Raw genomic sequence first — 14586 nt, 5'->3', positions numbered from 1 at the left:
AAAAAAAAAAAAAAAAAAAAAAAAAAAAAAAAAAAAAAGAAGTGAGGTGGGAAAGGAGAAACTATTATAGAAATAAAGAGACTTAAAATGATAGCCAACAAATGAATCAACTACAAAAGACACATTTTTGCAAGTCTGTGATAAAGATATTAAAGAATTGTTATTAATTCTAGACATTACATGTTAGGGTTTGAATATGGTTTATTTTTCTCCACCAAATCTCATATTGAAATTTAATTCCCAGTGTGGCAATTTAGGGAGGTAGGGACTAGTGGCAGGTGTTTGGGTCATAGGGATAGATCCCTCATGAATGGCTTGGTGCCTTTCTCTTGGTAATGAGTGAGTTCTCACTCTCTAGAAACTAGGATGGCTCCTTAGAAAGTGGGTTGTTATAAAGCCGGAATGCCCCTTGGGCTTGGCCACTCTTCACATATGGCCACTTACCTGTTGACCTCTGCCATGTTTGACTCAGCACAAAAGCCTCACCATAAGCTGAGCAAGATGTCAACACCATGCTTCTTATACAGCCTGTGGAATGAGCGTATTAAATCTCTTTTCTTCGTAAGTGACCCAATCTCAGGTATTTCTTTCAGCAACACAAAATGGACTAAGACACTATAATAATGACTTGGAATAGAAAAAGCTCTTATCTGTTAGAGAGAATACTGAAATAATTGCTGGTTAGATATTAGGATACCTTTACCTTAAAATATTCCTATAGACAACAAACTAAAAAATGAAGTGGGGAACATTAAATAAGACAGGCAAAATGTTGACATTTGCTTAAGATGAATGATGATCTCACAAGGATTTATTATACTCTTTATTCTACTTTTGTGAATATTTAAATTTTTTTTTTTTTTCTTGAGACGGAGTCTGGCTCTGTCACCCAGGTTGGAGCGCAGTGGCCGGATCTCGGCGCACTGCAAGCTCCACCTCCCAGGTTCACGCCATTCTCCTGCCTCAGCCTCCTGAGTAGCTGGGACTACAGGCACCCGCCACCTCGCCCAGCTAGTTTTTTTTTGTATTTTTTAGTAGAGACGGGGTTTCACTGTGTTAGCCAGGATGGTCTCAATATCCTGACCTCGTGATCCGCCCGTCTCAGCCCCCCAAAGTGCTGGGATTACAGAATATTTAAAAAGTTTTATAAGAAGTTTCCTTTTTCCTCCCGGTGACTCTGTGTTGCAAACCGTAACTAATACAAGTAAGCAAAATTACATAAAATAAAACATAGTGCTGTTCCTGAACCTCACCCTGGGAGATTCTGATTCAGCAGGTATGCACTGGGACCTGAAATCTGCATTTTAACAAATTCCTCCAGGGATACTTGGGCACACTAAAATTTAAGAACCGTTGTTTTAGAGAAGTGGTGCTCAGACTTTAGTGCACATCAGTATCCTCTGGAGAACTTGTTAAAACACAGATACAGATATCTGGACATCATTCTCAGAGTTTCTGATTCAGATCTGGGGTGGGAGCCTATGAATTAATTTCTAACAAGTTTTCAGGTGATGCTGCTGCTGCTTCCTTGGGATCTGTATTTTGAGAACTGCTGTTCTAGAAGGGAGCTGATTTCTTCCTCATAACTTTCACACTATCTTCCATTTGATTAATTTCTCTACATAAATTAATCCTCATCAAAAAGTTAGAAAAAGCTTTTGCTCTATTCATTGATTCTGATCTTTTAAACTTGACTAAACACTTCAAAAATGCTTCTTAAATATATTTAGAGAAATATTTACAAAATTTAAGCAGAAAATGTGCGCAAAATTAGGCTCAACTCATTTCCTTAATGACTTGCCCTAATTTAAGCTTTCTCCAGACCTGAGAAAACCTAACTGACCTTTCAATCAGAGGTCTTGCTGGAGTTGACTCCTACAGACTTCTCGAAGTTGATTGTTAATATCTTCAGGAATTTTGTATTAGTCAGTGTCTCTTCTGTAGCTTGAAACTGGTCATGGAGGAGTATGTATACCACAAAAATCAACAAATGCTTGTTTCGCTGAATCGCCAGCTCCTAAACATTTACCAGCACACCACTGCCTTGAATCCCTTTGTCTGATGCTTATACAGGTTTGTCAGGCATTCAAGACCAGCCACTTTTGAAAAAAAAATCTTCTTGAGGTAATTAGAAAGATGATCTCGTCATTTACTTGAGCTTGTTTTGTGCTATAGACTTTAATGAGAGATCTGTGAAAGCTATAAGCTCTCCTAGAAACCAAACGTTCATAAAACATTGCAATACTATTTCAAGGTGTTTATGGACTTCCTGAAATCTACAGAAAAGACACCTCGGGTTAAGTAACTCCTTAAGTGTTTCCTACTTTCTGAAGCCTTTAGGCTTTTTCACAACTTGGCTCCAGTTTCACCTGGAGTTAAAGACATGACCTCATATTTAAGCTTTCTTTCTAGATAAAGACCAGTTTTTCTTTTATCCCTTTTTTAAAAAATTATTATTTATTGATTTATTTTAATGGCCAAAAAAGTATTTACTTACGGTGTACATGATATTTCAATATATGTATAAATTATGGAATGACTAAATCAAATTAACATATATGTTATCTCACATAATTATACTTTTGTGGTGAGAACATCAAAGTCTACTCTCTTGCCCCAGTCAATGGCACATGCCCATAGGTCCTAGCTACTTAGGAGGCTGAGGTGAGAGGATCACCTGAGGCCAGGAATTTAAGCCTTTGGTGCATTATGTTCATACCTGTGAATAGCGACTGCACTGCAGCCTGGGCAACACAGCAAGACCCCATCTCTAAAGCAACAACAACAACAACAACAACAACAACCAAAACTACTCTCTTACCAATTTTTAAGTACATGATACATTGTTATTAACTATAATCACTGCATTGTGCAATGGATCTTCTGAACTTATGTCTCCTGTCTAACTAAAATTTTGTATCCTTTGACCAACATCTTGAATCCCCACCCACTCCTCCCTCAGACCCTGGCAACCACCATTTTATTCTCTGCTTCTATTTTTATTTAAAATAGAAGTTCAATTAGAAAGTTAAATAAAATAGTTCAATTTTATTTAAAATCCACATGTAAGTGATATAATTTGGTACTTCTCTTTCTTGTGCCTGGTTTATTTCACTTAGCATAATGTCTTCTAGGTTCATCCGTGTTGTCAAAAATGACAAAATTTTCTTCTTTTTAAGGCTGAATAATATACCACTGTGTATATATACCACATTTTCTTTATCCAGTCACCTGTTGATAGACACTTTGGGTGCTTTTATGTCGTGGCTGTTGTGAATAATGCTGCAATAAACATGGGAGTATAGATGTCTTTTTGACATACTGCTTTTATTTCCTCTGGATATATATCAAGTAATGGGACTGTTATAGTTCTAATTTTAATGGAACCGTTTTCTGTAATGGAATACTGGATCTTTCTATTACTTCCTTCTACTGACACAACTTGGCATCACTAGTCAACTTTTTTGATTTCTTTGGTTTTTAGAGAGACAGGGTTAGAAAACATAATATTATGGCAACCTATGTCCTATGTTTGTCAGAGTAACTTTCCTTTCTTTAGTCTGGAGTATTTTTTCTCCACATGTACTGATCCTTTTCTTTAGCTCATTGAGGCTATAGCCTAGCTCATTTCTTGCTCAAATGTGTGCACAACTTCCTCTGAAACACAGAAATCTTCAGTTTTCCCACAAATTCTTTTTTTTTTTTTTTTCTCTCTTGCCCAGGCTGGAGTGCAGTGGCATGATCTCAGTTCATTGCAACCTCTGCCTCCTGGGTTCAAGCAATTCTTGTGCCTCAGCCTCCCAAGAAGCTGGGATTACAGGCATGCACTACCATGCCTGGCTAACTTTTACATTTTTGGTAGAGAAGAGGTTTCGTCATGTTGGCCAGGCGGGTCTCAAACATCTGGCCTCAAGCAATTTGCCCGCCTCGGCCTCCCAAAGTGCTGGGATTACACGTGTAAACCACTGTGCCCAGCCTCATAAATCTTAATATTGTATCTCTGACAAAGACTTTCTTATTTCAAGAGCTCAATATTCTATTCTCCATCACTTTAAAACAGATTATATAATTTTTTTAAAATTTATTTTTTTATTTCAATAGGTTTTCGGGAAACAAGTGGTGTTTGGCTATATGAATAAGTTCTTTAGTGGTGATTTCTGAGATTTTTATGCACCCGTCACCTGAGCAGTGTACACTGCACCCAATGTGTAGTCTCTTATCTCTCGCTACCCCCACACTTTTCCCCAAGTGCTCAAAGTGTCGTTCTTATGATTTGAGTCCTCACAGCTTAGCTTCCATATATAAATGAGAGCATACAATGTTTGATTTTCCATTCCTGAGTTACTTCACTTAGAACAATAGTTTCCGATTCCATCTGGTTTGCTGCAAATGCCATTATTTCATTCCTTTTTATGGCTGAGTAGTGTTCTATGGTATATATACATATACCACATTTTCTTTATCCACTCATTGATTGATGGGCATCTGGGCTGGTTCTGTATTTTTGCAATTGCAACTTGTGCTGTTATAAACACGTGTGTGCAAGTATCTTTTTCATATAATGACTTTTTTCCCTCTGGGTAAAAACCCCACCTAGTAGTGGGATTGCTGGATCAAATGGTAGATCTACTTTTTGTTCTTTAAGGAATATCCCCACTCTTTTTCACAGTTGTTGTACTAGTTTACATTCCCACCCGAAATGTAAAAGTGTTCTGTTTTCACATCCATGCCAACATCTACTATTTTTTGTTTGGTCATGGCTATTGCAGGAGTGAGGTGGTATCGTGTTGTGATTTTGACTTGCACTTCCTTGATAATTAGTGATGTTGAGCATTTTTCCATATGCTTGTCGGCTATTTGTTTATCTTCTTTTGAGAATTGTCTGTTCATGCCCTTAGCCCACTTTTTGATGGGATTGTTTGTATTTTTCTTGCTGATTTGTTTGAGTTCTTTGTAGATTTTGGATATTAGTTCTTTGTTGGATGTATAGATTGTGAAGATTTTGTCCCATTCTTGGATTCTCTGTTAACTCTGCTAATTATTTCTTTTGCTGTGCAGAAACTTTTTAGTTTGATTAAGTCCCATTTATTCATCTTTGTTTTTGTTGCATTTGCTTTTGGGTTTTTGGTCATAAAGTCTTTTCCTAAGCCAATATCTAGAAGGATTGCTCCGATGTTGTCTTCTAGAATCTTTATGGTTTCTGGTCTTAGATTTTAGTCTTTGATACATCTTGAGTTGGTTTTTGTATAAGGTGAGAGATGAGGATCCAGTTTCATTCTTCTACACTTGGCTTGCCAATTATCCCCGCACCATTTGTTAAATAGTGCACCCTTTCCACACCTGGTCCAGATTACAATTTCATTCTGAGGCAAATACTCCCCCACCTGCCCAACAATTTCCTCTTTGAAAGGTGGCTGGAGCTAAGAGCATTGTCAGAGTGCATGTATCATTTTCTCTATCAGACCTTTCCCAAATTAATCAATGCTTAGGCCTTAGACCCAGAGGGGCCAAAAGGCTGCCTTATTCTCAATATGTATTTTATCATTCAATCTGCTCCTGACATTAGAAAAAAACTCCAAAAGCTAGATTCAGGCCCTTAAACCCCACAACAGGATTTAATTAACCTTGCCTTCAAGGTGTACAACAATAGAGAAGAGACAGTCAAGGGGCAATGCATTTCTGAGTTACAATTACTTGCCTCTGCTGAGAGACAAAACCCAGCTGCACCTCCAGCACACAGGAACTTCAAAACGCATAAGCCGCAGCGGTATTCCTACAGGACCTCCTCCCTCAGGTTCGTGCTTCAAGTGCTAGGAATCTGGCCATTGGGTCAAGGAATGCCCACAGCCCAGGATTCCTCCCAAGTGGTATTCCATCTGTACAGGGACCCACTGGAAATCAGACTGCCCAGCTGACCCGACAGCCACTCCCAGAGTCCCTACAGCTCTGGCACAAGGCTCTCTGGCTCCTTCCCAGATCTGCTCTGCTTAGCGGCTGAAGACTGATGCTGCCTGATTGCCTCGGAAGCCCCCTGCACCATCACGGATGCCGAGCTTCAGGTAACTCTAACAGTGGAGGTAAATCCATCTCCTTTTTAATTGATATGGGGGCTACCCACTCCATATTACTTTCTTTTCAAGAGCCTGTTTCCCTTGCCCCCATAACTGTTGTGGGTATCGACGGCCAGGCTTCTAAACCTCTTAAAACTCTCCAACTTTGGTGCCAACTTGGACAACATTCTTTTATGCACTTCTTTTTAGTTATCCCCACCTGCCCAGTTGCCTTATTAGGTCAAGATGTATTAACAAAATTATCCGCTACCCTGATTGTTCCTGGACTACAGCCACATCTCATTGCTGCCCTTCTTCCCAACCCAAAGCCTCTTTTGCATCCTCCCCTTGTATCTCCCCACCTTAATCCACAAGTAGGGGATACCTCTACTTCTTTGGCAACCAACCATGCACCCCTTACCATTCCATTAAAACCTAATCACCCCTTACTCCACTCAATGCCAGTATCCCATCCCACAGCGGGCTTTAAAGTGACTGAACCCTGTTATCACTAGCCCATTAGAGCATGGCCTTTTAAAGCCTGCAAATTCTCCTTACAATTCCCCTATCCTACCCGTCCAGAAACTGGACAAGTCCTACAGGCTAGTTCAAGACTTTTGCCTCATAAATCAGATTGTCCTTCCCATCCATTCTGTTTTGCCAAACCCTTATACTCTCCTCTCTTCAATACTCCCTTCCACAACTCATTACTCTGTTATCAACCTCAATGATACCTTCTTTACCATCCCGTTACATCCCTCCTCCCAACCTCTTTTTACCTTTACTTGGACTGACCCTGACACCCACCAGTCCCAGCAACTCGCCTGGACTGTCCTACCCCAAGGTTTCAGGGACAGCCCACACTACTTTGGTCAGGCTGTCTCTCATGACTTACTTTCTTTCTGCCTGTTTGCCTCCCACCTTATTCAATATGTTGATGAATTTCTTCTTTGTAACCCTCTTAACAATCTTTCCAGGAGGACACTACCCTACTTCTTCAACATCTCTACTCAAAGGGGTACCAAGTATTCCCCTCTAAGGCTCAAATTTCTTCCCCTAATGTTACATATTTTGGCATAGTCCTCCATCAACATACATGTGCTCTTCCTGCAGACCGTGTTCAGTTAATCTCCCAGACCCCAATCCCCACCACCAAACAACAATTCCTTTCCTTCTCAGGCATTATTGGATACTTCTGACTCTGGGTACCAGGCTTTGCCATTCTAACCAAACCACTTTACAAGCTCACTAAAGGTGATTTAGCTGATCCCATAGACCCTAAGTCCTTTACCCATTCTTCCTCTCATTCTCTTAAAAAGACCTTAGAAACAGCTGCCACACTAGCACTCCCTGACTTGTCCCAAACTTTTTCCTTACACACAGCTGAAATACAAGGCTGTGCTGCTGGAGTTCTCTCACAGGAGCCAGGCCCACGACCTATAGCCTTTCTACCCAAACAACTTGACCTTACAGTTCTAGGCTGGCCCTCATGTCTACGTGCAGTGGCAGCCACTGCTTTAATACTTCTAGAGGCCCTCAAAATCACAAGCTATGCTCCACTTACCCTCTACAGTTCTCACAACCTTCAAGCATTAATATCCTCCTCACACCTTTCACACTTACTGTCTGCCCCTCAACTCCTCCAGCTCTATTCACTCTTTATTGAAACCCCAACAGTAACTATTACCCATGGGTCCCATTTCAACCCAGCTTATCACTTAGCACCCAGCACAAGTCCTGAGCCACATGACTGTATCTCCCTAATACACATAGCATCTTCCCCCTTTCCTCATATTTCTATTCTTCCAATCCCAAATCCAGACCACACTTGGTTTATTGATGGCAGTTCTTCTAAACCCAGCCAGTTCTGGCCAGTTAAAGCTAGTTATGCTGTCGTGTCCCACACCTCTATTATCGAAGCTACTGCACTTCCTCCCTCCACTACTTCCCAACAAGCTGAACTGATTTCTTTAACTCATGTGCTCTCTCTCACCAAAGGAATGTACATTAACATTTACATTGACTGCAAAGATGCTTTCCACATCCGCCATAACCATGCTGCTATTTGGGCTGAAAGAGGTTTTCTTACCAAACAAGGCTCTTCCGTTATCAATGCTGCTACAATAAATGCTCTCCTTAAGGCTGCTCTCCTGCCTGCCAAGGCTGGGGTCATTCATTGGAAAGATTATCAGGAACCAACTGAACTTATTGCTAAAGGAAATGCCTATGCGACAGGACAGCAAAAGACATAGCAAATGCCTCCACACCTGCAAATATTCCAGCTCTCACTCCAAAAGGCCAGTATTTTTCTTTCTTCTCTATCACCCCCACCTACTCCTCTTCTGAAAACCTGCTCTACTACTCTTTTCCAACTCAGCGAAAGTGGTTCTTAGGTCATGGAAAATTCATTCTTCCTCAGCTTAATCCAGGAGACAAAGATTATTTTATTTATTCTCTCTCCTGCATAGGATCTGCAATCAGAACTATTACACTTCTCCATTCAGATTTCCACTCACACCTATGGAAAAAGGTTAATATAATAGATCTTTGGCTTAACAACAGGGAATCCTATTCATATGATGGGAAATGGGGACAAAGAACTTTGGTACGTAAAACATTATTCCTTCCTTGGCCTGAAAAATTCACTGCCACCTACCTTAAAGCTATTATGCTTAATTGCTATTTAAAAAAAATTGTATTAGGACAATTCTAAACTCAAAAATATGCTAACTGGTGCCTTGTTAACCACACAAAATTGTACCCAAAAACTTTCTAGACCAACTTGCTATAAAATTAAATTTTCTTTAGGTGTCCACACCACCCCTAAGTCATGCCTGAAGTAGCCCTGAGAAACATCACCCCTACCCCAATAACCCTCAGTAAAAACGTACATTTTCTGTATCTTTTCTTATAACTTTATATTTTATAAATAAAAAGACAGGAATGTCAGGCCTCTGAGCTGAAGCTCAGCCATTATAACCCCTGTGACCTGCACATCTACATCCAGATAGCCTGCAGGAGCCAAGAAGTCTGGAGCAGCCAAAAACCACATAGAAGTAAAACAGCCAGTTCCTGCCTTAATTAACCCACCTCATGACATTCTACCATTATGACTTGTTCCTGCCCTGCCCCAACTGATCAATCAACCCTGTGACATTCTTCTTCTGGACAATGAGGCCCATGATCTCTCCCCCATGCACCTTGTAACCTCCTCCCCTGCTAACAATAGAAAAACACCTTCTTTAATTGTAACTTTCCACTACCTACCCAAGCCCTATAAAGCTGGCCCTCTCCTATCTCCCTTCACTGACTCTTTTTTCAGACTCAGCCCACTTGTACCCAAGTGAATAAACAGGGTTGGTGCTCACACAGAGCCTGTTTGGTGGTCTCTTCACACGAACGTGCTTGACACTCACCTTATGTTTTTGCTTGCTTTGTTGAAGATCAGTTGGTTCTAAGTATTTGGCTTTCTTTCTGAGTCCTTTATTCTGTTCCATTGATCTATGTGCCTATTTTTATACCAGTCCCATGCTGCTTTGGTGACTATGACCTTATAGTTTAGCTTGAAGTCAGGTAATGTGATGCCTCCAGATTTTTTTCTTTTTGCTTAGTCTTGCAAAAAGCAAGACTATGTAGACTCTTTTTTGGTTCCATATGAATTTTAGGATCTTTTTGCTACTTTTGTGAAGAATGATGATGGTATTACTGGTGGAGGATGTCCAGGTTCTTGGCATCTTGAACAAAGAATTGGACAAAATGCACAAAGCAAGGAAAGCAAAAGCAGAGATTTATTGAAAATGAAAGTACATTCCACAGGGTGGGAATGGGCCTAAGCACAGGGGCTCAAGAGACTCAGTTACAGAATTTTCTGGGGTTTCAGTACTCTTCTAGAGTTTTCCCATTGGTTACTTGGTGCATGCTCTGTGTAAATGAAGAGAATGAAATGAAGTTAGAGAGTCATTTACTCAGAATACACCCTATGTAAATGGAGAGGATGTTACTTGGTGTGTATGATCTACGTAAATGGAGAGGCTGAATATGAAGTTACAAAGTGTAAATTGTGTAAGTGGAGAGGATGAAGTGAATTTACAAAGCCATTCATATTCCTGTCATTGCTGAAGTGCTTCCATTTGATTTAGTTCTAGAAGTCAGCCTGTATCAGGCTTATGTTCCCTGCCTCCAGGCACTATTCTCCAGCCTCAGTGATATTTCAGCGGAAATTGCATTGAATTTGTAAGTTCCTTTTGGCAATGTGGCCATTTTCACAATATTGATTCTACCCATCCATGAGCATGGGATGTGCTTCCGTTTGTTTGTGTCATCCATGATTTCTTTCAGTAGTGTTTTGTAGTTTTCCTTGTAGAGGTCTTTCACCTCCTTGGTTAGATATATTCCTACGTATTTTATTGTTTTTGCAGCTTTTGTGAAAGAGGTTGAGTTCTTGATTTGATTCTCAGTTTGGTCATTGTTGGTGTATGGCAGATCTGTGCACATTAATTTTGTATCCTGAAACTTTGCTGAATTAATTTAACAGGTCCAGGAGCTTTTTGGATGAGTCTTTATGGTTTTTTAGATATCCAATTCTATCATCAGCAAACAGTGACAGTTTGACTTCATCTTTATCGATTTGGATGCCCTTTATTTCTTTCTCTTGTCTGATTTCTCTAGTCAGGACTTACAGTACTATGTTGAATAGAAGTGATGAAAGTGGGCATCCTTGTCTTGTTCCAGTTCTCAGGGGAAATGCTTTCAGCTTTTCCCCATTCAGTATAACGTTGGCTGTGGCTTTTATTACTTTAAGGCATGTCCCTTCTATGCCAATTTTGCTGAAGGTTTTAATCATAAAGGGATGCTGGATCTTGTCAAATGCTTTTTCTGCCTCTATTAAGATGATAACGTGATTTTAAAAAATTCTGTTTCTGTGGTGATTCATATTTATTAACTCATATGTGGTGAACCATCCCTGCATCCCTGGGATAAAACAAAGTTGATCACAGTGGATTATCTTTTTGATATGCTTTTGGATTCGGTCCACTAGTATTTTGTTGAGAATTTTAACATCTATATTCATCAAGGATATTGATCTGTCATTTTTGTTCTTGTTGTTATGTCCTTTTGTGGTTTTGGTATTAGGGTGATACTAGCTTCATAGAACGATTTAGGGAGGATTCCCTCTTTCTCTATAAAAAAGAAATGGTACTAATTCTTCTTTGAATATCTGACAGAATTAAGCTGTGAATCCATCTGACCCTGGACTTTTTTTATTGTCAATTTTAAAATTACCATTTCAATCTTGCTGCTTGTTACTGGTCTGTTCAGAGATTCTACACCTTTCTGTTTTAATCTACAAGGGTTGTATACTTTCAGGAACTTATCCATCTCCTCTAGGTTTTCTGTTTTGTGTGCATAAGGGTATTCATAGTAGCCTTGAATAATCTTTCGTATTTCTGTGGTATCAGTCATACTGCTTCCCATTTCATTTCTAATTGAGCTTGTTTGGATCTTCTCTCTTTTCTTGGTTAATCTTGCTAATGGTCTATTAATTTCATTTATCTTTTCAAAGAACCAGGTTTTTGTTTCACTTCTTTTGTATTTTTTTGTTTCAATTTCATTTAGTTCTGCCCTAATCTTCTTTATTTCTTTTCTTCTGCTGGGGTTGGGTTTGAATTGTTCTTGTTTCTCCAGTTCCGTGAGTTTTGACCTTAGATTGTCTTTTTGTGCTGTTTCAGACTTTTTGATGTAGGCATTTAATGCTATAAACTTTTCTCTTAGCACCACTTTTGCTATATCCCAGAGGTTTTGATAGTTTGTGCCACTATCATCATTCAGTTCAAAGAATTCTTTAATTTCCATCTTGATTCTATTGTTGACCCATTGATCATTCAGGAGGAGATTATTTAATTTCCATGTATTTGCATGGCTTTGAGGGTTCCTTTTGGAGTTGATTTCCAATTTTATTCCACTGTGGTTTGAGGGAATACTTGAGATAATTTTGATTTTCTTAAATTTACTGAGACTTGTTTCGTGGCCTATCATATTACCTATCTTGGAGAATATTCCGTGGGCTGATGAATAGAATGTATATTCTGCAGTTGTTGTGTAGAATATTCTGTAAATATCTGTTAAGTTCATTTATTGTAGGATATAGTTTAGGTCAATTGTTTCTTTGTTTACTTTCTGTCTTGATGACCTGTCTAGTGCTGTCAGTCATATATTAAAGTCCCCCATTGTTATTGTGTTGCCAACTATCTCATTTCTTAGGTTTAGTAATAATTGTTTTATAAAGTTGGGAGCTCCAGTGTTAGGCACATATATATATTCAGAATTGTGATATTTTCCTGTTGGACTAGTCCTTTTATCATTATATAATATCCCTCTTTGTTTTGTTTTTTTTTTTGTTGTTGTTTGTTTTTTTGGTTTTTTTTGAGATGAAGTTTCACTCTTGTTGCTGAGGCTGGAGTGCAACAATGCAATCTTGGCTCACTGCAACCTCCACCTCCTGGGTTCAAGCAATTCTCATGCCTCCCTCGGCCTCCTGGGTAGCTGGGATTACAGGCACCTGCCACCATGTCTGGCTAATTTTTGTATATTTAGTAGAGAGTGGGTTTCACCATGGTGGCCAGGCTGGTCTCAAACTTCTGACTCAGGTGATCCTCCTGCCGTGGCGTCTCAAAGTGCTGGGATTACAGGTATGAGCCACCACACCAAGCCTCTTTGTCTTTTTTAACTGCTGTTGCTTTAAAATTTGTTTCGTCTGATATAAGAATAACTACTCCTGCTTGCTTTTGGTGTCCATTTTCATGGAATATCTTTTTCCACCCCTTTACTTTTTTATGTGAGTTTGTATGTGTTAGGTGAGTCTCCTGACGACAGCAGAAACGTGGTTGATGAATTCTTATTCATTCTGCAATTCTGTATGTTTTAAGTGGAACATTTAGACTATTTACATTCAATGTTAGTATTGAGATGTGAGGTACTATTCTATTAATCCTGCTATTTGTTGCCTGAATACCTTTATTTTCATTGTGTTATTGTTATGTAGGTCCTATGAGATTTATGCTTTAAGGAGGTTTTTTTTGGTGTAGTTTAAGGGTTTGTTTCAAGATTTAGACCTCTTCTTAGCAGTTCTTGTAGTGCTGGCTTGGTAGTAGTGAATTCTCTCAGCATTTGTTTGTCTGGAAAAGACTGTATCTTTCTTTTGTTTATGAAGCTTAGTATCACTAGATACAAAATTCTTGCCTGATAATTGTTTTGTTTAAGGAGGATAGAAATAGAACTCCAATCCTTTCTAGCTTATAGGGTTTCTGCTGAGAAATCTACTGTTAATTTGAAAAGTTTTCCTTTATAGGTTACCTATGCTTTTGCCTCACAGCTCTTAAGATTCTTTCTTTCATCTTGACTTTAGATAACCTGATGACACTGTGCCTAGGCAATGATTTCTTTGCAATGAATTTCCCAGGTGTTCTTCGAGCTTTTTGTATTTGCATGTCTAGGTCTCTAACAAGGCTGGGAAGTTTTCCTTGATTATTCCCTCAAATACGTTTTCCAAACTTAGATTTCTCCTCTTCCTCAGGAATACCAATTATTCTTAGGTTTGGATGTTTAACATAGTCCCAAACTTCTTGGAGGCTTTATTCATTTTTTAAAATTATTTTCTCTTTGTCTATGATGGATTGGGTTAATTTGAAAACCTTGTCTTCAAGCTCTGAAATTCTTTCTTCTGCTTGGTCAATTCTATTCCTGAGACTTTTCAGTACATTTTGCATTTCTCTAAGTGTGTCTTTGATTTCCAAAAGTTGTGATTTTTTATTTATGCCATCTATTTCACTGAAGAATTTTCCTTTCATATCCCATATCATGTTTTTGATTTCTTTAGGTTGGATTTCACCTCTCTCTGGTGCTTCCTTGATTAGCTTAACAATCAACCTTCTGAATTCTTTTTCTGGCAATTAAGAGATTTTGTCTTGGTTTGGATCCATTGCTGGTCATCTGGTATGATCTTTTAGGGGTATTAAAGAAACTTGCTTTATCATATTACCAGAATTATTTTCCTTGTTCCTTCTCATTTGGGTAGGCTATGCCAGAGGGAAGATCTGGGATTCAAGGGCTGCTGTTCAGTCTTTTGTCCCATGGAGTGCTGCTTTGATGTGGTGTTCTCCCCCTTCCCCTAGTAATGGGGCTTCCTGAGAGCCAAACTGCAGTGATTGTTTTTGCTCTTCTGGGTCTAGCCCCCAGTGAGCTACCGAGCTACCAGGCTCTGGACTGGTACTAGGGAGTGTCTGCAAAGAATCCTGTGATGTGATCCATCTTCAGGTCTTGCAGCCATGGATATCAGCACTTGCTCTGGTGGAGATAGCAGGGGAGCGAAATGGACTCTGTGGGGGATTCGCAGTTGTGTTTCTGTTTAGTGTGCTGGTTTTGTGATGGTTGGCTTGCAGCAAGTAGGTGGCACTTTGAAGAGTACATAGCTGCATTCCTATAGGGAGGATGCAAACTTGCCCTAGGGATGCCTGGTTAAGTCTTCAGGTTTCTCAGG

Source organism: Piliocolobus tephrosceles, chromosome 2 (genome assembly GCF_002776525.5).
Source record: "Piliocolobus tephrosceles isolate RC106 chromosome 2, ASM277652v3, whole genome shotgun sequence".
NCBI classification, from domain to species: domain Eukaryota; kingdom Metazoa; phylum Chordata; class Mammalia; order Primates; family Cercopithecidae; genus Piliocolobus; species Piliocolobus tephrosceles.
Note: the sequence above shows the minus strand (reverse complement) of the source record.